The 21703-nt window shown below is 42.8% G+C and overlaps 1 protein-coding gene and 1 pseudogene across 1 annotated transcript in view; both read right to left on the bottom strand.

Annotated features, from left to right (window-relative positions):
• Nucleotides 1-14550, bottom strand: part of LOC139406577 (F-BAR domain only protein 1-like) — a 45509-nt gene extending 30959 nt beyond the window's left edge. The window contains exon 1 of the mRNA XM_071149312.1: nucleotides 14438-14550. The gene's annotated coding sequence lies outside the window, so the exon portion shown is untranslated. The remainder of the gene's footprint in view (nucleotides 1-14437) is intronic.
• On the bottom strand, nucleotides 5494-20512 carry LOC139407941 (zinc finger protein 692-like; annotated as a pseudogene).
• Nucleotides 20513-21703: the final 1191 nt, after the last annotated feature.

Below are 21703 nucleotides of genomic sequence, written 5' to 3'. Positions count from 1 at the left end.
TTTAAATTTACCAGCCCCATGAGCATTGGGCGTCCCACTACGGCATCCACCCCAGGTGCTCAGAATGACAGAAACCACAAACATTATGGTCATTCATTTTAACACGCCATGCAACTCCTGTAATGAAGCAGTCAATAAAACGTAATTGTCAAACATTTGCCAAAATGCAATTCGCGAGAAAACACCATTCTAAACACCATTCTAAACACTGCAGCAGATGCGAGCTGTATATGACAGAGATGAAAATCTCCATTAGAAACTTACAAAGACGGTGAAACTAGGATGGGTTGTTAATATAACGGCCTTCGGCTTCTGGACAACGATAGAAGGTTGATATGAAAATCAGTAGAACAGGAGAGAAATGGCATTAAAGGAAGTCTTTCATGCGGCTGTCAGTGAAAAGCATCTCAAATATGTATCTTGAGTAGAATTTTAATGTTGAGACAACAAGCTTATGCGTTCATCTCTCTCCAGAATGATGCACTCAGCTCTCCCAGAATGCACTCCGCTGTCTCCTGTCAATTCATTGATTAATTGTGTGAAAAGTTTGCTGTTTGTTTATTTTTATCAATTCACCATTACATATGTTACCAGTAGTAAATGTACCGTTAATCCCCATCCTTTGATTACATCAATGCATTGTATTAGCCTACTAAAATTAAGCCTACAGTCAATACCATTCTGATTCTCGAAGTGGAAACGTTACTTGTAAGAAACAAGTTTTGGTTTATTTCATAACCATCATGTACAACTTTTTTCATGGTCTTTTGTTTGGAGTGCTCCATGTGAGCAACGAGCATGGGTTTGGTTCCTATGCCCTGATGTTGAGGGAGCGTGCGCGCCTGAGTAAGCATAGAATTTGTAAATATGGTACTGGAACTGACCCTGTATATAGCATGCTTACTAACTTAATCATGTTATTCTTATTTCTATCCCATATATCCAGTGGAAATGTCATTAAAAAAAGAATAGGCTAGTTGATACAATGTTGCAAGTTCGCTAGAGACTGCTTTCCTGGATCCAGTTGATTTATTTGATACAATGTTGTACTTCACTAGTTAAAGCTTAAGTAAAGACAGAAAATATATTGATACTACGGCTTTATGTACACTACAGTGACTACAGTCATTTCCTTGTTTTAAAAAAAAAAAAAAAATTGTCCATGAAAATAAAATAAAATTGATCAGAAATACAGTGTAGACATTGTTAATGTTGTAAATGACTAACGTAGCTGGAAACTGCACATTTTTTATGGAACTTCTACATAGGCTAATTATCAGCAACCATTACTCCTGTGTTCCAATGGCACGTTGTGTTCGCTAATCCAAGTTGAATAGCTAATCCATCCAGAATAGAAAGAGTGGGAGGCCCCGGTGCAAAACTGAGCAAGAGGACAAGTACATTAGTTTGAGAAAGACGCCTCACAAGTCCTCAACTGGCAGCTTCATTAAATAGTACCCGCAAAACACCAGTCTCAACGTCAACAGTGAAGAGGCGACTCCGGGATGCTGGCCTTCTAGGCAGAGTTCCTCTGTCCAGTGTCTGTGTTCTTTTGCCCATCTTAATCTTTTCATTTTATTGGCCAGTCTGAGATATGGCTTTTTCTTTGTTACTCTGCCTAGAATGTCAGCATCCCAAAGTTGCCTCTTCACTGTTGATGTTGAGACTGGTGTTTTGCGGGTACTTGTACTTGTCCTCTTGCTCAGTTGTGCACCGGGGCCTCCCACTCCTCTTTCTATTCTGGTTAGAGCCAGTTTGCGCTGTTCTGTGAAGAGAGTAGTACACAGCATTGTACAAGATCTTCAGCTTCTTGGCAATTTCTCACATGGAATAGCCTTCATTTCTCAGAACAAGAATAGACTGATGAGTTTCAGAAGAAAGTTCTTTGTTTCAGGCCATTTTGAGCCTGTAATCAAACTGAGCAATCGGAGGAGAAGGGCCTTGGTCAGCGACTTGACCAAGAACCCGATGGTCACTCTGAAAGAGCTCTAGAGTTCCTCTGTAGAGATGGGAGAACCTTCCAGAAAGACAACTCTCTGTGCAGCACTCGACCAATCAGGCCTTTAAGGTAGAGTGTAGTCAACCGATTAAATCGGAATGGCCGATTAATTAGGGCCGATTTCAAGTTTCCATAACAATCGGAAATCTGTATTTTTGGGTGCCAATTTGCTGATTTTTTTTATTTTTATACCTTTATTTAATTAGGCAAGTCAGTTAAGAACACATTCTTATTTTCAATGACAGCCTAGGGACGGTGAGTTAACTGCCTTGTTCAGGGGCAGAATGACAGATTTTCACCTTGTCAACTCGGGGGACCCAATCTTGCAACCTTGCAGTTAACTAGTCCAACGCAATAACGACCTGCCTCTCTCTCGTTGCACTCCACAAGGAGACTGTTACGTGAATGCAGTAAGCCAAGATAAGTTTAATGCTAGCTAGCAACTTATCTTCTAAAACCAATCATAATCACTAGTTAACTACACATGGTTGATGAGATTACTAGATATTATCTAGCGTGTCCTGCGTTGCATATAATCTGACTGCGCATACAAGTATCTACGTATCTGACTGAGCGGTGGTAGGCAGAAGCAGGCGCGTAAACATTCATTCAAACAGCACTTTCGTGCGTTTTGCCAGCAGCTCTTCGTTGTGCGTCAAGCATTGCGCTGTTTATGACTTCAAGCCTATCAACTCCTGAGATAGGGCTGGTGTAACCGAAGTGAAATGGCTAGCTAGTTAGCACGCGGTAATAGCGTTTCAAACGTCACTCGCTCTGAGCCTTCTAGTAGTTGTTCCCCTTGCTCTGCATGGGTAACGCTGCTTCGATGGTGGCTGTTGTCGTTGTGTTGCTGGTTCGAGCCCAGGGAGGAGTGAGGAGAGGGACGGAAGCTATACTGTTACACTGGCAATACTAAAGTGCCTATAAGAACATCCAATAGTCAAAGGTTAATGAAATACAAATGGTATAGAGGGAAATAGTCCTATAATAACTAAAACCTAAAACTTCTTACCTGGGAATATTGAAGACTCATGTTGAAAGGAACCACCAGCTTTCATATGTTCTCATGTTCTGAGCAAGGAACTTAAACGTTAGCTTTCTTACAGAGCACATATTGCACTTTTACTTCCTTCTCCAACACTTTGTTTTTACATTATTTAACCTGTTGGATCTCTAGGGGCGCTATTTCATTTTTGGATAAAAAACGTTCCCGTTTTAAAAGCGATATTTTGTCACAAAAAGATGCTCGACTATGCATATTCTTGACCGTTTTTGAAAGAAAACACTCTGAAGTTTCAGAATCTGCAAAGATATTGTCTGTAAGTGCCCCAGAACTCATTCTACAGGCGAAACCAAGATGAAACGTCAAACAGGAAATGAGCAGAATTTCTGAAGCTCTGTTTTCTAATGTCTCCTTATATGGCTGTGAATGCGACAGGAATAAGCTTAGACCTTCTGCCGTTTCCCCAAGATGTCGGCAGCATTGTGACGTATTTGTAGGCATATCATTGGAAGATTGACCATAAGAGACTACATTTTCCAAGTGTCCGCCTGGTGTCCTGCGTCGAAATTGGTGCGCAAAGCCAGGTGCAAGTATTTTTCCATTTGATTGAGAGGAGAAACCATGCTTCCACGAACGATATATCATCGAAGAGATATGTGAAAAACACCTTGAGGATTGATTCTAAACCATGTTTGCCATGTTTTCAGTCGATATTATGGAGTTAATTTTGAAAAAAGTTCGCGTTTTGAGGACTGAATTTTCAGGGTTTTTTTGTAGCCAAATGTGATGTACAAAACGGAGCTATTTCTAATACACAAATAATCTTTTTGGAAAAAACTGAGCATTTGCAATCTAACTGAGAGTCTCCTCATTGAAAACATCCGAAGTTCTTCAAAGGTAAATGATTTTATTTTAAGGCTTTTATGTTTTTGTTGAAATGTTGCGTGCTGGATGCTGGATGCTAACGCTAATGCTAACGCTAAATGCTACGCTAGCTAGCTACTTTTACACAAATGATTGTTTCTGAGATGACAGTGTTGTTTACAAAAGGCTAAGCTTGAGAGATGGCATATTTATTTCATTTAATTTGCGATTTTCATGAATAGTTAACGTTGCGTTATGGTAATGAGCTTGAGTCTGTATTCACGATACCGGATCCGGGATGGGGAGATCAGAGAGGTTAAACCAAATTGAACATGTTTCATTATTTACTTGAGGCTAAATTGATTTTATTGATGTATTATATTAAGTTAAAATAAGTGTTCATTCAGTATTGTTGTAATTGTCATTATTACAAAAAAAAAAAAAAAATTAACAATAAAACATTTTAAAAAATAATCGTCCGATTAATCGGTATCGGCGTTGAAAAATCATAATCGGTCGACCTCTAGTAGTGGCCAGACGGAAGCCACTCCTCAGTAGAAGGTATGACAGCCCGCTTGGAGTTTGCCAAAAGGCACCTAAAGTACTCACAGACTATGAGAAACAAGATTCTCTGGTCTGATGAAACCAAGATTGAACTCTTTGTTCTGAATGCCAAGCGTCATGTCTGGCGGAAACCTGGCACCATCCCTATGGTGAAGCATGGTGGTGGCAGTGTCATGCTGTGGGGATGTTTTTCAGCAGCAGGGACTGGGAGACTAGTCAGGATTGAAGCATGAACGAAGCAAAGTACAGATAGATCCTTGATGAAAACCTGCTCTAGAGCACACAGGACCTCTGACTGGGGTGAATGTTCCCCGTCCAACAGAACGACGACCCTAAGCGCACAGCCAAGACAATCCAGAAGTGGCTTTGGGACAAGTCTTTGAATGTCGTTGAGTGGCCCAGTCAGAGCCCGGACTTGAACCCAAAGGAACATCTCTGGAGAGACCTGAAAATAGTTGTGCAGCGACACTCCCCATCCAACCTGAGCTTGAGAGGATCTGCAGAATGGGAGAAACTCCCCAAATACAGGTGTGCCAAGCTTGTAGTGTCATACCCAAGACTCGAGAATGTAATTGCTGCCAAAAGCACTTCAAAGTACTGAGTAAAGGGTCTGAATATTTATTATGGGGTATTGTGTGTAGATTGATGAAGAAAAAAAACTATTTAATACATTTTAGAATAAGGCTGTAACATAACATGTTGAAAAAGTCAATGGGTCTGAATACTTTCCGAATGCAGTGTATTTGTATTTATTATGGGTCCCCATTACTCTTCCTGGGGTCCAGCAAAATTGAGGCAGTTTATTCAACTGGCATGCAGATCGTTAGAAATGTTAGGATAAATTGCATGCTTCCCCAAACTTGAAACTCAGGCACCTCCTATTTAGTCTTTATAAAATAATTGCCTCCATGTTTCTATGGTCAGATTTTCATGGAAGGCAAGACATAATATGAAATAAAACATTCAGGTTTCAAACAATTAAGTGTGTTTTCAAAACGCATACTGCCTCCAGCTCACATTGTAGTGGGTGAACATGCTAATAGCCTGCCTACAGTAGTTTTTTTTACTCCTGGTCAATTTGGCTGGCAACATTGTATTTATCCCCTTTTACCTGGACCAGAGGTAAACAAAGATTAGAACAGTGTTGTGTATTGGGATTCCTCTGGTAATTAATATTCCACAGGAGCTGAGCATGGTGGGCTGATGTAGAAGGTACTGTGGTGGAACCATTTGGTACAAGCTGACTCACTGAGTCTCACACAGAGGGTCAGAGAGAGAGAGAACAGCCTTCTCCATGTTACACAGCTCAGAGGTGGGTGGACTGATAAGGAATCATTCAAATAGCACAATGGCCAGTAGGCCTAGTTCCTTTCTGTCTCACCAGCTTAGTGAGTTTGAAACAGTAACACGTTGCGCTGCCTCCGCCCTGGAATGGGCTGGGCTCCTGCCCTTTCCCCTGCTGATTGTGAGAGTGTCAGACAGACTGAGCCACCACTTGTCTAAGACCACGCTATCAGCAGCAGTGGAGAAGGCAACATCAGCACCTAGAGCCCAGGCTGCAGTCTACAGTCTAATGCCATAGAAAGAGCCAACAAACAACTACTGACAAGAACCAGATGGACTACCAGAAAAAAAAATGGGGGTTTAACAAAAAAATATCCTTCCAGTCCCCCCCAATAAACTGTACCCATTCTCGTTTTGGCCACAAATAAATGGCATCTCTACACTCATATTGAGCCTCACTCTCTCTTCCCCGTGGTGGAGGGAATTGAAGTGGGGCTACTGGCAGATGCTTCTCTCTGGGTTGACAGTTCAGCAGAGGCTCCCTGCCTGGTCCTTATATCCCCACACCACCCTTCTTCAGCTCATCTCTGTTAAGGCATGAGGCTGGGGGGGAAATTGACCAACTCCCACCTTCACTGACAACCCCAGATATCCGCCTCCTCCATCTTGGAGAAGAGAGAAAATGGGTCAAAGTATTGACTCGGCCAAGAATCGAGTGAATACGGTCTGCTAGGCTATTAACAGTCCCATCTGTCACTGGCAGAGGCAGTGAGGTGGGAGAGGAGAGGAACAGAAAGAAAGAGTGGGTGGATAGTGAAACGAGACATGTAAAAGAACAGACTGGCCTAAGGCTTTAAGACAGAACAAACTGAGAAGAGGGGAACAAGACAAATGAGAAAAGTGCTACCACCAATCAACACTCTCCGACACTAAATGGCAGACTGATATAGGAGTCGAGCTCTAAAAGCAGTGACCTATAGCTAAATCCACAATCTCAGGTGTAACACATCTATGATACATCTTGCCAAACTGTCGCAGCTGTAGGCATTTTCCAAGGACAGCGACAGGGAGAGTAGCTACTGCACTGCAGAGTCTGTTGCTCTGTCCTTCATCAAACCTGATTTGGCAGGGACAGGAGGAGAGAATTCCCCTGTTAGACCCATTTTGCAGTACCCACTACCCTCCCTGCCAATGACGATGCTTCCAGAGCCAGGTCTGGGAGTCACCCAAATGTGACTGGCACATCTGACCACATGGAGCTGGCTGCAATATGGACCTACTTGGTCCTGTTGATTCATTCAATGTGATAGGGACAGACCATTATCAAGTTTGAGAAGTTTTAATGTCACATGAACAAGTACAGTGAAATGCCTTTCTTGCCAGCTCTAAACCAAACAATGCAGTAATCAATATCAACATAGTAGTAAAAATAACATACGGTAGAACAAAAACACAAGAAATAAAAATAAGAACACAATAAAGTAAGAAGCTACATACAGGGTGTCACGTTCTGACCTTAGTTCCTTTGTTATGTCTTTGTTTTAGTATGGTCAGGGCGTGAGTTGGGTGGGTTTATCTATGTTCCGTTTTCTATGTTGTGTTTTGCGTTTGGCCTGGTATGGTTCTCAATCAGAGGCAGGTGTCGTTAGTTGTCTCCGATTGAGAATCATACTTAGGTAGCCTTTTCCCACTTGTGTTTGGTGGGTGTTTATTTTCTGTGTCTTCCACACGGAACTGTTTCGGTTGGTTATTTCACGTGTCGTTTATTGTTTTGTTTCAGTGTTCGCTTGTTTTAATAAAGAGCATGAACCCGTACCACGCTGCGCATTGGTCCTCCGATCCTTACTACTCCTCCTCGCCAGAGGAAGACAGCCGTTACACAGGGTCAGTTCCAATACCATACTTACAATGTGCAGGGATACTGGCGTGACAGAGGTAGATATGCACAGGGGTAAGGTGACTAGGTATTAGGGTATATGATAAACAAAGTAGCAGTAGTGCATGATGTTTGTATGTGAGTGTGTGTGCATAGAGTCAGTATACATATGTGTGCGTGTGTGGAGTCCTGCAAGTGTGCATATACAGTGCAAAAATAAAAACGTAATACCAGGGTCCACTCAGTCTGTGTAGCCATTCCTTAAGCTATTTAGCAGTCTCATGGCTTGGGGATAGAAGCTGTTCAGGAGCCTGTTGGTGTCAGACTTGATGCACCAAATCACATTTTTATTTGTCACATGCGCCGAATACAACAGGTGAAATGCTTACTTTACAAGCCCTTAACCTCTTGGAACTACCATCAACTACACTAATTAGCATAGCGAAACGGCCAAATAATATTACTAGAAAATATTCATATTCATGAAATCACAAGTGAAATATAACGAAACACAGCTTAGCCTTTTGTTAATCACCCTGTCGTCTCAGATTTTGAAATTATGCTTTACAGCCAAAGCTAGACAAGCGTTTGTGTAAGTTTATCGACAGCCTAGCATAGCATTATGTCCAGCTAGCAGCAGGAAGCTTGGTCACGAAAATCAGAAAAGCAATCAAATTAATCATTTACCTTTGATGATCTTCGGATGTTTTCACTGACGAGACTCCCAGTTAGACAGCAAATGTTCCTTTTGTTCCATAAAGATTATTTTTATACCCAAAATACCTTTGTTTGTTTGTCACGTTATGTTGAGAAATCCACCGGAAATAGCAGTCATGACAACGCCGAAAAAAAATCAAAATTATATCCATAATATCGACAGAATAATGGCAAACGTTTTTTATAATCAATCCTCAAGGTGTTTTTCAAATATCTATTCGATAATATATCAACCGGGACAATTGGCTTTTCAGTAGGACCGAGAGGAAAAATGGCTACCTCTGTCTTTTACGCAAGAATCACTCCGAGAGCCCTCAGCTGGCCACTTACGCAATGTGGTCCTTTACGCTCATTCTTCAACATAAAGGCGTGAAACTACATCTAAAGGCTGTAGACACCTTAGGGAATACGTAGAAAAAGGAATCTGGTTGATATCCCTTTCAATGGCCAATCGGAATGCATAGGAACACAACGGTTTCAAAATATGAGTCACTTCCTGATTGGATTTTTCTTAGGCTTTCGCCTGCAATATCAGTTATGTTATACTCAGACAATATTTGTACAGTTTTGGAAACTTTAGAGTGTTTTCTATCCTAAGCTGTCAATTATATGCATATTCTAGCATCTGGTCCTGAGAAATAGGCCGTTTACTTTGGGAATGTTATTTTTCCAAAAATAAAAAAGTGCCCCCTAGCTTCAAGAGGTTAACCAACAATAGCACTTATTTTTCTTAACTGTAAGTCAAAAAATAGAAAAGTAACAAATAATTAAAACAGCAGAAGTAAAATAACAATAGTGAGGCTATATACAGAGGGTACCGGTACAGAGTCAATGTGCGGGGGCACCGGTTAGTCAAGGTAATATGGACATGTAGGTAGAGTTAAAGTAACTATGCATAGATAATAAACAGGGAGTAGAGCAGCTTAAGGGGGGCGCTCCGGTACAGCTTGTCGTGCGGCAGCAGAGAGAACGTTCTATGACTAGTGTGGCTGGAGTCTGTCAATTTTTAGGTTCTTCCTCTGACACCGTCTGGTATAGAGGTCCTGGATGGCAGAAAGCTTGACCCCAGCTATGTACTGGGCCTTTCGCACTACCTTCTGTAGTGCCTTGCGATCAGAGGCCGAGCAGTTGCCATACCATGCAGTGATGCAACCAGTCAGGATGCTCTTGATGGTGCAGCTGTAGAACCATGACAAATCTTTTCAGCCTCCTCATGGGCTTTGTCGTGCCCTCTTCACGACTGTCTGGGTGTGAGTGAACAGGGAGTACAGGAGGGGACTGAGCACACACCTGAGGGGCCCCAATGTTGAGGATCAGCGTGGCGGATGTGTTGTTACCTACCCTTGCCACCTGGGGGCGGCCCGTCAGGAAGTCCAGGACCCAGTCGCAGAGGGAGATGATTAGTCCCAAGGTCCTTAGCTTAGTGATGAGGTAAACGCATGCTCAGAGTACACGTCCTGGTAATCCGTTTGGCCCTGTGGCCTTGTGAATATTGACCTGTTTAAAAGGTCTTACTCACATTGGCTACGGAGAGAGTGATCACACAGTCGCCCGGAACAGCTGATGCTCTCATGCATGCTTCAGTGTTACTTGCCTTGAAGCGAGCATAGAAGTAATTTAGCTAGTCTGGTAGGCTTGCGTCACTGGGCAACTCACGGCTGTGCTTCCCTTTGTAGTCTAACAGTTTGCAAGCCCTGCCACAGCCGGTGTACTACGATTCAAATCTTAGCCCTGTATTGACGCTTTGCCTGTTTGATGGTTCGTCGGAGGGCATAGCAGGATTTCTTATAAGCTTCAGGGTTAGAGTCCCGCTTCTTGAAAGCGGCAGCTCTACCCTTTAGATCAGTGCGGATGTTACCTGTAATCCATGGCTTCTGGTTGGGGTATGTACGTACGGTCACTGTGGGGACAACGTCATCGATGCACTTATTGATGAAACCAGTGACTGATGTCAGTATCGCTTGCCATGCGGAAGCAGAGACGACAGTCTATGGCTTGGGTGGCTGGAGTGTAACAATTGTCCGGGCCTTCTTTCAAAACAGCCTGATATGAAATGTCCTCGATGGCAGGGGGCTCAGCCCCAGTGGGGTACTGGGCTGTCCGCACCACCCTCTGTAGCGCCATGCGATCGAGGGCGGTGCTGTTGTCATACCAAGCAGTGATGCAGCCAGTCAAGATGGTCTCAATGGTGCAGCTGTAGAACTTTGAGGATTTGGAGGGCTCATACCAAACCTTTTCAACCTCCTGAGGGGAGGAGGCACCTTCTTCATGACTGTGCACTTGTGTGTGTGTACCATTAAGTCTTTCGTGATATAGACACAGAGGAACTTGAAGCCCCCAATCCGCTCCACTGCAGCACCGTTGATTTAGATGGGGCCCCTGCCTACGGGTTGTCTGGGTTAGCCCTGTGTGTAGTAGCCCTGTCCTTTAGTTTAGTGCCAACCTCAGTGTTAATCCAGATTGATTTGGAAAGAAGTGAACCTTCACTGTGGGGACGTCGCCGATGCATTCCTTAATGAAGCCAGGCTGGCACTCTCAGCAAAGCCTATGTTAATCAGAACCGTCTCAGCACAAAGGCCCATGTTCATCAGAATTGCAATAAAACGTAGCCTACATGCAATCATTGATTTCCCTATTCACTGGCTTGATGTAATGTGCTGTTGCTGCATCAATTTGGATGTCAACACCATCAAACTGTACATATGAACAAACCTCTGCTTGTGTCAAATGTTCTCTCCCTCCTCTACCCAGGCAGCAGAAGAATAATCAGGCAGAACCTGAGTATGCTCTCCTCCATGCACCCCATTGTTTGGAGCTGAATGGGTTGTTTTCCCTGTAGCATACGGTGCAGTCTATGACAAGGAGTCAGCCTGCCAAGCATCACTTCCAGCACAGACCCAGCAGCATTGAGCAGAGCATGACAGCATGGTGAGCACTGGCATGGCATTATGGCATAACAAAACATCATACAAATAAATTAGGTAAGAATACATTTCCATAGTCCAGCTGCTAATTGAGATGACAAAACAGAGACCAGAAAAAAAATAAGAGGCTCTATCTCATCTCCTTCAGCATGGTTCTCTTTTGGGTCACCATGTGCTTTTGAGTGGCCCAGATTAGAAACATGAATAGTAACACAAGGTGCTGAACAACATCAGAAATCTCCTCCTTTCCTACTGCACAGCAACATCCCCTGTTATTTGGAATTCCACAAAATAGATCTGACGTCACAATAGTCAGTCACCATGTCAACAACCTGTGATACATTTCGACCTGGGAAATTCTATTATTGAGCTCCACTTATCACTGGTCCACTTAGTGCAGCTTGAAGTGAACCCGTAACCCAACAGAGTGAGGTCTGTTCCTGCAGCCAGCCCCACGGTGGATACTCGTGGCCAGAGAGATCCATCTGCTAGAGACCCTATGCTTAGTAGCATGGCCACCGGCACTGCCTTCCAGCTCTGCCCTGCTTGGCAAGATCCAGGGAGTCCACGGCCAGCAGCTCTGTAGCTTACATTACAGGCAGGGGATCTCCATAATTAATTCACCACCAACAGTAGCACCATACTATACTGTATGGGCCAGCTGTGAGGGCAGAGGGAGCCAGCTAAATCATGAGGACTGAAAATCCTTAAAGCTAGAATCCTTAATTGAAACAATAAAGTATTCTCCCCATTTCACTAAAAAGATAGGAGATGGAGAAATGTAACCACTCTCAAATTCATAGACAAAGCTATGGGCCCCAGAAAGAGTAGCTGCTGCTATTGCAACAGCTAATGGGGATCCTAATAAAATACCAAAAACTAAGGACTGATAAAATGTATTTTCACCATGTTGAGGCTATACAGTGTTTGCTTACATTTACGTGGCATAAAACAAGCTTACATTTTGGGGTTCTGATGGGGTACGACAGTTGAACTAAGTTAATTTAATAGATTTAATAGATTCTATTCTTAAAGAATGAATGGGTATATATGATTAATTAAAGTTCTAAAATGTATGTAGCAATTAAGGATTCTAGTTAAGGATCAAGTGATATGCTTATTTTCCCCAGTGCCATAAAATGATTGAATTGAGTGCTCAGATTGCAGAGCGGAGTTAGCCCGCTATATTGATATGGTATTCTCCTCACAGGCTGAGGTGGCCAGCTCTGCAGGAAGGCTCTGATCAGGCTTTAGGCTAATCAACAGAAAAATACAGAGCGAGACAGTCAATTCTAATCTAAATGCAAAGTAGGACTCTTATTCCCCCTGGCCTTGCCTTTCTTCTCTCCCTCCTTGCTGCTCCCCACATCGCAGCCTTTTAGGGGCCGAGGCAAGGCTGAGTGATGTGGATGGTGTCTGACGGTGAAGAATGTGCTGTAATTGTGGCATGCTTCAGATGTGTCTCTGTTCTGGGAGGAGAGCTAGCAGGGACCTGATGATGGCAGCGGGTAGAGAGAGGCTGCTAGGTGCCTGCCTGGCCCCAGATCAACAGGAATGGCGGGGGTCAAAGCCTCCACTTTTAAGCTCAGTGTGATCTCCAGCAGTAAGGGCCTACCTACTGGGACCAGCAGCAGCCGGCACCACACAACCTCAGCTCACCCCTCCAGAACAAGTGGATGGTTATGATTTCAGATGCAGAGGTTCTGAGTTAAGGGATGTTGAGCTGGCTTCAATAGGTACCTGATTAGAAACTGGACCTCAACCCACCCATATTTCCCACTATGATTTTCAGGTGAATATGAGTATGATGTATGAATAAGTATGAATATGATGAGACAGAAAGGTAGGTTAAGCTTTCAGAGAGCAACTCATAAATAAACATTATTTTTTGAAAGATAAAATGCTTTGCGGAATACATAACTAAATACTCAACTACTCATGAAGTCAACTGGCAAGAGGCCATGAAGTTGGTACATATTTCTTAATCTTATTGAAACTCCTCCACCTCGCATCTCTTCATTCCCAGTCCCACCCACACATCCATCCATGAATCACTACGCTCTCTCACCACTCACAACTAGCAGAGTAGAGGGTTTCACTTGATCGAGACATAAGGGAGGGTTTTCTTCACCTCTCAATATCAGTACTTATATGACTTTTTCAACACCGATCAAGAAACGTCTCTATGAAGGTTTCTGTTCTCTGTTTAGAAAACCATGTAGATTGCAATCTGAATAAAAAAACAACATCAAGTGTGCATTCATCAACCTCTCCTACAGCATTTTCATATAAGCCTAGGTGGTTTCAAACCAGCTTTAGAATAAAAGCTAATGGCATTATATATTTTAATTTGAGAAGGTTAAAACAATTGGAGAACAGGTGTCAATGTGGAATTTTACTTCCACTATCATCATTATTTAAAATAAAAAAATGTTACACGGGGTATTCCATACAATGCTAAATAGAAAAACTGTTCCAGAAATGGCCAGGTTAAGTCACAGTAACTTTCTAGACCTTTTATCAACATGGTCATTAGATAAGTCTCTCTGAGGTCATTGATTGCTGTTGACATCTTGTACTATCCCAGGAGGATATGATTCTACCAAGATGAATAAGGGATATTCTCTCTCTCGGACACACACACAGTAAAAAAATAAAAATGTTAACCCCCCCCCCCCCTGAAAAACACCAAAACAGTGACAGTCAGAGGTGACTTTTAGTTCTTCCAACCAGCAATATCATCAAACAAGTTTCTCATTATCAAAATAAACATTGTCAAAGCAGTAATTTCGCTACCTTTAAATATAATACATTTTATAGGGCGGCAGGTAGCCTAGCCTAGCGGTTAAGAGCGTTGAGCCAGTCACCGAAATATGTCGATGTGCCCTTGAGCATGGCACTTAACCCTAACTGAGTAGTTTTCCATAATTAGCCATCAAACGGTCTACTTAGCAAATATATAACAAGTAAACCTTAATCTATATTTCTGATCATTTAATGATATAACATTACCAATATCCAGTTAAAGGTTGGCAGCAAGCATAGGTCAAAAACGTTGTCAGTTGTCTGCTACTGATAGCGTGCAAGCTTGAATTCTACATCGTCTTCTCTCATGCTGCTGAAGACGGCAAGGCATTATGCAGTTCCCCGCGCTAGTTACAAAGCAAGCTATTTTACAGGACCCAGCCGAAATAATAGTTCATTACCTGTATATTTTTTCAGGAAAACCTTTATAGTACATTTTCCATCTTCAGTCATTCACCTGTCCAGCTCCAGCCATAGTTGTATAATACCCAAAGTGATTTGATAGTAGGCAGAGGTACAATATCTCTAGGCAGTTTTCAGTGTGCGCGCAAATTCCCACCCATCTGCCCCTATTGGTTGACATACTTGTCAATCAAGCCTAGAGCGCGATGTTGTAGGCATAGCAACCATTCGGAGGCGGGTCTTCGAGAATTTCTATGCGCTAATTGGATGAAAAAATATTATTCTGAACATAACGCCCACCTGTTAGTACGCGGCTGTGTTGGCCAACGTGGGCTTCCATCAATAAAACGGACGTATTGAAAGCCATATAATAATCTATTCAAATTTCCTCATAGATAAAATGTGTAATGTCATTTGTCTTTCAAGGTGGTGCATGGTCATATAACAAAATGTAACAAACATTTTATTTCCCCCCTCCATTCGACATACTTTCCTCATCAAAAGCTGCATAGTAAAAGATTTATACAAATGCAAAACCCAAAGATGGTCTTCCTGGGGCAGCAGGTAGCCTAGTGGTTAGAGTGTTGGACTAGTAACCAAACGGTTGCAAGATCAAATCCCTGAGCTGACAAGGTGAAAATCTGTTCTTCTGAACAAGGCAGTTAATCCACTGTTCCTAGGCTGTCAATTGAAAATAAGAATGTGTTCTTAACTGACTTGCCTATTTCAATAAAAATCATTCTTTACCAAAACACATATAATAATGAAAGAGACTGCTTGTCTTCAGTATGAACATTGTCCATGGACTGCATAGAGAAACTGACCTGGTGCCACTTGGGTCACAAAAGACCAAAGGACCATTATTTACAGTCAATTAAGGGACCCTGACATGCCACACATCTCTACAGGTGTAAATGTGGAGAAAAATACAACCTCATTGTTTCATGTCACTACAAGGATAAAGCAGTTGGCTGCTGTGCTGGGACATGGTCTGGGGTAGCAGTAAGGGGTGATTCAGTGTCGGGGGTGTGATGGTTAAGCTCAAGGTCTAGTCAGGGTTAGGGTGGCTTTTGCGGTTGTAACTCTTCTCCAAGTACCGGCCACAGACCTTGCGGTCAGGTTGTAACTCTTCTCCAAGTACCAGCCACAGACCTTGCAGGGGAACTGGTAGCTGTCGTCAATGTTGTTATTTTTCATGTGCCAGTTGAAGTGAGGCCTTCTGACAGCAGGTGGAGCCACACACCTCACACCTGGTAGAGAGGGAGAGAGGAAGAGGGGTGAGGCAAAGGGATAGACAGAGGGACACTCATAAGGACCACAACACATATGTCAAACAAGTTTAGAGTATACTTTCAGTATAAAAGAAACTGAAAAATAGTCCTTGAGTGCTGTTGCTATGACAGAGAACACTCACTGAACAGGCTTCTCTCTGCGGCAGTGGATGAGAAAGCGACTATTGGTGTGGAACACCCGGGCACAGAACTCAGATGTCCCTCTGCTCTCAAGACAAAAGCCAGAGTTCGTCTTGACCATGTGACTGAAGAAACACAGGGCCCTACAGGGAGTGTAAGAGCAGGTGAGCAGGTGAGTCCTCCGGTGGAGGTGCTGGTACTTCATATGATGCTGAACAAAAGGTGCGATAAGATAGAATGGAGTTTAGTGTATTTTACCTTGCGATGACTGTAATAAGTAGATAGTGAGCGGTCATCTTCAGCTATGCTGCTGGACATTGAGGTACTGCCGAGAGGAGAAGACTTTCCCACAGCCATCAAACTCACAAGGCGAGGTTGATTTTGGTGTTATTTTTATGGGAACGTTAAATTATGATGACAATAAACAGATATAAATAAATTAAGTGATAATGCACAAACCTTTTTTTTATGACAATCTGAGGAACATTGTCGACTGGCTCCTCTACAAAATCCAATCCAAATGAAAGAAAATGAAAGAAAATTAATTAAATTTATTGCACAGTGTGTGCTGATAGGAATCCTTTGAACTATGTTTACTTTCATTACTTTCATCCCAGCATCTTTGACTTGAAAATCCATTTAACGGTTTTAGTCAAATAATCCAATCTAGCAAATTAAGGAAATGTGAGAAAACATCTTCAAAAGCCACCTGTTTCTATCAAAATCCAACTCCTCCTTGTCCCTGACCTACAGTATCTCTCTCTGCCTTTGACTGAACTGCTCCCCCCACCCACCCACCCCCTTCAGCTTCTCCCTTGCCAAAAGTTTTGAGAATGACACAAATATAAATTTTCAAAGTCTGCTGCCTCAGTTTGTATGATGGCAATTTGCATATACTCAAAAATGTTATGGAGAGTGATCAGATGAATTGCAAAGTCCCTCTTTGCTATGCAAATTAACTGAATCCCAAAAAGACATTTCCACTGCATTTCAGCCCTGCCACAAAAGGACCAGCTGACATCATGTGAGTGATTCTCATGTTAACACAGGTGTGAGTGTTGATGAGGACAAGGCTGGATTGAGTTCATACTGATTGAGTTCGAATAACAGACTGGAAGCTTCAAATGGAGGGTGGTGCTTGGAATCATTGTTCTTCCTCTGTCAAACATGGTTACCTGCAAGGAAACACATGCCGTCATCATTGCTTTGCACAAAAAGGGCTTCACAGGTAAGGATATTGCTGCTAGTAAGATTGCACCTAAATCAACCATTTATCAGATCATCAAGAACTTCAAGGAGAGCGGTTCAATTGTTGTGAATGCTTCAGGGCGCCTAAGAAAGACCAGCAAGTGCCAGGACCGTCTCCTAAAGTTGATTCAGCTGCGGGATCGGGGCACCACCAGTACAGAGCTTGCTCAGGAATGGCAGCAGGCAGGTGTGAGTGCATCTGCACGCACAGTGAGATGAAAACTTTGGAGGATGGCCTGGTGTTAAGAAGGGCAGCAAAGAAGTCACTTCTCTCCAGGAAAAAACATCAGAGACAGACTGATATTCTGCAAAATGTACAGGGATTGGACTGCTGAAGACTGGCGTAAAGTCATTTTCTCTGATGAATCCCCTTTCCGATTGTTTGGGGCATCCGGAAAAAAGCTTGTCCGGAGAAGACAAGGTGAGTGCTACCATCAGTCCTGTGTCATGCCAACAGTAAAGCATCCTGAGACCATTCATGTGTGGAGTTGCTTCTCAGCCAAAAGAGTGGGCTCACTCACAATTTTGCCTAAGAACACAGCCATGAATAAAGAATGGTACCAACACATCCTCAGAGAACAACTTCTCCCAACCATCCAGGAACAGTTTGGTGAAGAACAATGCATTTCCCAGCATGATGGAGCACCTTGCCATAAGGCAATAGTGATAACTAAGTGGCTCGGGGAACAAAATATCAATATTTTGGATCCATGGCCAGGAAACTCCCCAGACCTTAATCCCATTGAGAACTTGTGGTCAATCCTCAAGAGGCGGGTGGACAAACAAAAACCCACACATTCTGACAAGCTCCAAGCATTTATTATGCAAGAATGGGCTGCAATCAGTCAGGATGTGGCCCAGAAGTTAATTGACAGCATGCCAGGGCGGATTGCAGAGGTCTTGAAAAAGAAGGGTCAACACTGCAAACATTGACTTTGCATCAACTTCACGTCATTGTCCATAAAAGCCTTTGACACTTATGAAATGCTTGTAATTATACTTCAGTATTCCCTAGTAACATCTGACAAAAATATCTAAAGACACTGAAGCAGCAAACTTTGGAAATGAATATGTGTCATTCAAAACGTTTGGCCACGACTGTACTACAGTTACATCACTATGAAGTGCAACAGAGTGGTCATTCATTTTTTCAACATGTTCATTCACATTTTATTTCCTTCTTGGGTGATTAAATACATAGCGTCATTAAAACCTGCTGGGTGAAGGGACATCCTTCTCTCCAGTGATTTTGCCTTGGGTTGTCCTCATCACCTTTATCGTCATTATCACATTACATAGGCAGCCATCCACCTATTGAAACATAAAATTAGATCACCATAAGGTTGGGTTGATTACGATTTGAACAACAAATACATGCAAGGAGTTGTGCATGAAGCAAACTATTCAACTTTACCAATCCTGCCATGACCGCAAGAACTCTGCTGGCATTGTGTCACTTCCTGCCGCTGAAGCTTCCTGTGTATTCTCGTTTCCTGGATATGACCAAACAACATAGTGATGTTGAGTCAACACGGGCATTTCAGAACTAATCAGGAAATTCTAGATAATTGTCAAGTCAGTATGAATGATTCGGGAGACAGGCGCAGGAATGTGTAATAGGGTTTTTTATTATACCCTAATTACGGCGTGCCGTGTAAAGGCACGGTGACGAAGACCAAACAAACACAATACAAAACACAGGGTTGAAACCCAAACCAAAGAGCGAGGAGTACATCGAATGAATAACACAAGCACACAATGATTAACACACTGGACGAGACCGGTAATCATCTGCGCAATCCACAATGGCACGAAAGCCAAAACACACAGCACAGGTACGCACACGAACCAACGGACATTGTAGCAATAATCAACAGGACACTCGTAAACCAAGGGCACACTTATACAATTACTAATCACTGGGAATAGGGGCCAGGTGTGCGTAATGAAAGTTCCGGAGAGATCCATGACAATAACATTTCTTATTAATTAACCTGTTGAGTTGCTCTCTCCAGAGTTCGATGGTTGTCCGGTCCACCGTCTCCTCTCCATCCCTACGCTAGGGAGTTTTAAGATAAACCTTAAGACATTTTTAAAACTTTAAAACTGCACAGGCTTAAAGAAAGTATACTTGTTTTCAATTACCTTTACATGGTAATCTATTTGATTCATTTTACGGTTTCCTCCCTACTGATGAGATGTATGTGAGATGTATTTTGTTTTCATGTTATAATCTTGTGTATATTTTGTTTTCATGTAATTTCATGAGGACCACAATGGGAATACATATTTTTTTCTTTTTTTGTGTCATCTTATATGATTTTAATGGCATTGTACTGTATCCACATGTGTGGTTGGATTGTGTTTCAAAATTGTCCCAAAAAAATCCTGGTTGTTTGTGCCTCCTCTTGGGTCACCATGGGCCTTGCGCCATCACAACCCCTGGTCCTCCTCACAGTAAGACCACGCCTCCCTGTGACACTCTCCTTCTTGAGCTCCTTCGCTTCTCTCCTCCCTTTGAACCTAATTGAACCTGAAGGGGTAATATCTCCCTCCACATTGCCTCCGTCCCCCTCTCATGTCACCCCCCTCTTATTCACAGCCACTCTGACTAGGTTGCCATGAGAGCCGATGTCCTCCTTCCCAGACACAGTTCTGCCTCTAACACATCCGAGGGTTCTCTTATTTCCTTCCCCTGAGAACATGGGGAGAGGCACTCCTCTAGAGGGGGTAAGTGCTTTGGGCCTCTTCTCTGCTTCACTGCCTCTCCCTTTGACTGGCTCACCTCTGTGCCAGCTGCCTACTTCTCCATGGCAGTGCCAGACTGGAGGGTGGGTGGGAAGGGGCACTGTTGCCGGTGAGTGTGGACCAATAGGACGTAGCGATGCAGAGATTCTCTTGATGTCAGCAAGGCAGCCATGTCCCCTTTCATACTTCCTAGTGGACCATTCAAAAACAGGCTTACATATACAGTACATATTCACATGAATGAACTGTAAACTGTATGTTATGGGGGAAATGTCTTTACCTGAGCATTTGGCAAACACTTTAGAAAAATAGCTAAAGAGAAGAGAGGGGGAAGAAATTTAGCAAAAATTAATAACAGCCAACATAACATTACTCCAATGTTATAGTTCTGTAATAAAGATGAGCCATAAATATTGTGTGCCGTTTGTTACCAGTGCCACCATCAGCCCAGTCTGGTCTGAGGTCTTACCGCAGCAGTAGGTAGTGGACGAGCTCAGAGTGCAAAGAGAAGCCCAGATTCTTCAGCTGACCCAAGGTCTGCAGGCATGACCCTAGATGCACTCAAGACTTACTCCGCCGCGCGTCTATCTCCATGTGCAACTGTCATCCGACTGCTTTTGGAGTAGATGCCGACGCCATGGTCAGAGGGTCACTAATCTGGTCCATCAGCCCTGGCATGAACAACAGGAAAGAGGCCAATGATACAATGACAATGATAACTTTACACTGGCCACTATAGTTATTGTAATATCATATAATTTATTTGTGTCAAAATATGACAGTTTAAATTATTTCCCCCATTCTTTGACACCTACATTTACATTTTTTAATTTTTCTCATTTAGCAGTTGTTGTTATCCAGTGTGACTTACAGTTAGTGCATTTATCTTAAGATAGCCAGGTAGGACAACCACATATTATCAGTATTACCACATATTATAGTGAGTACACTTTTAATCAATAAAGTAGTCATCTGCAAAGTCAGAGCTGGTAAGCAAAATGGCAGAAGATCCCAAGACACAACACAGCAGAGCTGTGAACTGAAATGTCTGCAACAAGCATGATGACTACATTCATGTGACAATGTATTTTGGAAGATTAACTGTGTAAATGTATATTTAATTATATTATACATTTGCTAATTCTAAAAGAGGGGGCCACCCATCGAGATAGATTTAGGACTCTAGCGCCCAAAAGCCTGTTTAAGCATTGGCAGTGTCATTGAAGACTTTCGTCATTTTGTCTACTGGGTGGAACTTCCGATGCGTTAAGGAAGGATAACATAATTCAATCCAGGTCATCAGGAGGGATCAGCCAATGAATTATACTCGTGAGCAATATGACACAATTTGAAAATAAGCACATCCAAGTGTAGGACAGAAGAACATATCAAAGAAAAAAGGAATGTCCTCAACTCTGGTATGCTCCCATGGCAATTTAATCAGACGCCCCAAAATTACAAAGTTTCGATCCGAGTTGCATCTTCGTCAGATCATTCACCACTGTTAAACACACCTACTTAAATAACCGATAGAGGCCTCAAACTCAACTCTGGACCTCAAAGCTAGTTCCACTGCATTTTTTTATTGTTCTCTTCTAATCAGTGATTTAAACCTGAGACACCAGGTTGGTGCAATTAATTATCAGGTAGAACAGAAAACCAGCAGGATCCGAATCTCATAGGGTAACAGTTGAATACCCCTGCTCGAGAGGTACAGTATGTACATCCTGTCAATTGAATACATCCAGTCAAGGGTTCACTGCACAGCTATTTTCAGGTCTCCAGAGATGTTCCTTTGGGTTCAAGTCCGGGCTCTGGCCGGGCCACTCAAGGACATTCAAAGACTTGTCCCGAAGC

This window comes from Oncorhynchus clarkii, chromosome 4, assembly GCF_045791955.1.
Source record: "Oncorhynchus clarkii lewisi isolate Uvic-CL-2024 chromosome 4, UVic_Ocla_1.0, whole genome shotgun sequence".
Lineage (NCBI taxonomy): Eukaryota > Metazoa > Chordata > Actinopteri > Salmoniformes > Salmonidae > Oncorhynchus > Oncorhynchus clarkii.
This window is presented reverse-complemented; position numbering and strand designations above follow the sequence as displayed.